The 3,570-nt window shown below is 40.4% G+C and overlaps 1 protein-coding gene across 9 annotated transcripts in view; it reads right to left on the bottom strand.

The window, feature by feature from the left end:
* Nucleotides 1-3,471: 3,471 nt before the first annotated feature.
* sh2b3 (SH2B adaptor protein 3) overlaps nucleotides 3,472-3,570 on the bottom strand; it is a 43,059-nt gene continuing 42,960 nt past the window's right edge. For all 9 annotated transcript variants that reach the window (XM_079368253.1, XM_079368254.1, XM_079368257.1 and 6 more), the window contains one exon: nucleotides 3,472-3,570. This exon is cut by the window's right edge and continues 374 nt beyond it. The gene's annotated coding sequence lies outside the window, so the exon portion shown is untranslated.

The following is a 3,570-nucleotide window of genomic DNA, read 5'->3' as shown; positions in this document are numbered from 1 at the left end:
GATGGCTTCCTGTGTGTGATGTTTCTTTCGTCTGTAACGGTCCTGTTTCAGTCTTTACAGAGTGGAACGAGTCATTCAATCTTAAAGAACTTTTTTCTGGGATCATACGAACAGAAAGGCTTCATTACTAAGCGGTGCACTGTGTGTGTTTGTGTTTTTATTCTGCTGCGTGACGACTCGGACACAAAGCAACACACAGGGCAGAGAAGAAGATCGTAGCGAGAGGCAGAATAAAGATCGTCAGTTTGTTTTGGTCTTCTAGGCAAAGACACAACTCACCTTAGAGCACCAGATGCCACTTTATACTTTTTTTTTTTCAAAAATACTTAAAATATCAAAATTATGAATTCTTAGGAGCTTCTGAAGTCAAAAACAGAAAAATGTTAGATCATTTCTATGAGCACCAAGGATAACTTATTTCCACAAGTTAAATTCTCAGACGGGTTCTGTCGAATGGAGTTCTGTATTTGAAATAAGTTCCTGCTGTGGCTGTTTTTGTTTGTAGCTTACTGACGCTCAGTCTTCATGTTCTTATCGAGCTAGCATTAATTATTCTTGGCAAGAAAGAAAAATCTGACTTTCCCAAAAGTACCAAGTGTTCTTGTTTACGTTCCTTGTTTATCAGGTTTTTTTCAAATCAGAGTCACGGCACATCATTTGAAAATAAAAGATGAACTTTTAGTTCAAGTTTTCTCTTCATCCACCATGTGATGACGTCACTTCAAGACTTCAGAGACAAACTGATCACATCACTTTTTTTTTTTTTGGGGTTAGGTTTATTTTACAAAAAGTCAAATATACAGTTGATATATATTTCATATAATTTAGATGCTTATTACTGAAAGAGATGCAAACACATGGACAGGTTTTAAAGCTCTTGTTCATTTCATTGGCTGTTGAGGGGATGCTGCGTTGAACTGGAATGTTTACAGTGCTAAAAGTGAACAAACAGGATGAACAGTATTAAGAACACATTACATTCATCAACTGGACATTTCTAAATCAAATATATCACGGTGTGGGGGGGAGGGGATAGCTGCAGTGGATTCTGAGGGTTAAAGACACCTGAGGTACGCCTGAGGGAGTTATCGAGCATGAGCTGGATTCTTGCAGGACATTTGGAGTGAACCATAAAAACTGTCAGACATGAAGCAGTTTAAAAAATGTGCTAGTCCGGGATTCAAAAAGAGCTTTTTTTTCCTGGGTTCTTGGGCATTCGTCAAATATATTTTCTTCAGTTCATAAGCAGGTGCAAACATTAAACACTCAATAATTCATCTCATTGTTCCCTACACACAAAACAAGGTGTAAAGCACTGCGCGTCTGATATTGCACTACACCACATCACACCCTGACCTTTTGAAAAGGGGAAAAGCAACAGCAGCTTTCTGGCAAAGGCACAGTCCTTCTCCCTAACTAGAAAATCAATCTGCTCTGAGAGGGGACTGAGAGTCCAACTAGTCATTTTACCGTTGCTTTCCTTCAGCAGAAATGAGACAAGGAGGTGTCCAGGGATTTTTAAAGACTCGGGTTTATAAAAGGCAGGAAGATCAACCGTACTTTTGCCAAAAACATCTTTGTTTTTGTTCCCCTCACAAACACTTGAACAATGTCAGTCATCATCATGAAGATACATAAAATAGAACTACTCAACCATTGTAAAAATGATTCTTTGGTACTCAAAGCCGACTTATTGCATAACAAGAGAAGAAATCCCAGAGGACTTCACTCTGGTCATGTTCATGAGGAAATGAAGTAACTTGTTTCTGAAGAAGAACAGGAAACGATGGTCAGAAAGGAGGCAGACACAATCAGATCAAAACCCTACATGAAGCACAGAAGGACAATCTTAAATCAACGGCTAAAGTCGGTGTGAAAGCGAGGTCAGGAGACGAACACGCCCGTCCTGGCACACTGCACGCAGCAGTGAAGGTTGAAACTCGATTACAGAAAAATCACTCAACGGTGCATGTTCGAAACGGCTGCTTTGATGTGAGAAAATATTCACTGCTTAATGTGACACTCTTAGTTTACTGTAAGGAAATAAACAGAATCAAAGCGGCTAGCTTTTTGTTTTTTTAAAGATCTATTTGTGTTTACAACCTTTGGTACAAAAGTAGCTCTGGATAAAAGAAGGGTCACCTGAGTTTGGTGTTGTTGCTCTGTTCTAGTCAGAGCAGCTTTAATCCTGTCCAAGGTGTGAGAAGGAACCTCAAACTGTTGATGGATTCAACTGGAGGGCAACAAAAAGGATGAATGTTTCTAATGGGTTTAGAAGAGCTGGAGACAATTTTAGGCAATGTTGAAAAGTTTTGAATAAAAGGCACTCGTGTGTCTTGGTCTACTTTGAAGAGCCCTTTAAAGGATCTAAGGACACGTTATGAAGCCAAAACTAAACGTGTTTGGAAAAGGTTCTGTCCACTTTAACCCTGCATCTTTCTCGAGAATCTAAACCACTGACTGAACTCATCGACTTTGATTCACTTTGTGACTCTGGTGCCGTCGTGTCTTCAATCTGCTTTACGTGTTTGTGATTCACTTTGGAGGAAATGGAATGTTATGATCGACCTCAGATGTGGATTTAAAGGTGAGGCCTTCACTACAATGCTAAACATGAAACATGTGACACTACTAATACACTTTAGGAGAGCCCAGTGCATTGTGGGACAGAAGTTCACACGCGCACAGTTTTGGTTGAGTCTTGTACCCTCACACTTGGACTCTCGTCATAGACACGACAGCAGGAACAGCATCATGCTCGCGCTTCTTTTGGTCAGAACAGCTGCTGGATCCTTCCTGTTCTCTGTGAAGGCTCGAAGGAGGAGCGCCGAAAGAAGATCAGTTTCTACGAACAACTTCCCGACTGACTTTAACCAACTTTTTTACTTTTATTTTATTTGTTTTTTTGTTTTTTTTTACAAAAGAACCTGTGTATAGACAAAATACACATAGTTTTCAAAGTGCACTAGAAAGCGCTGTGCACGTAAAAATATAATAATTGCAGTAAGAGAATATCTACTAGAGTGCGTCCCACTCTAAAACAGAGTGCTTTTGTGTTTGTACAAAAAGGTGGGAGTGTGCTCCACACAGCGGCCTGTGTGTAAAGACTAAATGACTTATAAATATTTGAAAGGAGTACTTGATTTAACACATTTCACAGGCTGTTACCTCCCACTAGTAAAGGTTATTTCCAACATGTTCAATCAAGCGCGCCTCTATGACTTTAGAGGAATAGAAACATTTTAATAGATTTTTTTTCTTCCTGGAGGAAAGCTTCACGTGCAGCTCCTCTTCTCTTCCAGAACCTGAACATTAGATAAACTACCATCCTCATCATTGTTAGTAAACTCCCAAAATACATTCACTGTGGACACTCAGGCTGAGGGTTGTGACGCTCTGACACTGGTTCTACACTCCCAAAGTGCGCGTGTGTTTGGAAATGCACACTAGTCAGACTAAGCTCGTCTCGTTAGTGAGTCTGCTGCTGTGATCGGGTTCGATTTCTGCGCTCTGAGAGTCTCACTCGGCCACATGACCTCGGGTGCAGGTAACAAAACGTGTGTGTGGTCA

The sequence above is a fragment of the Symphodus melops genome (assembly GCF_947650265.1).
Source record: "Symphodus melops genome assembly, chromosome: 1".
Classification (NCBI taxonomy): domain Eukaryota; kingdom Metazoa; phylum Chordata; class Actinopteri; order Labriformes; family Labridae; genus Symphodus; species Symphodus melops.
This window is presented reverse-complemented; position numbering and strand designations above follow the sequence as displayed.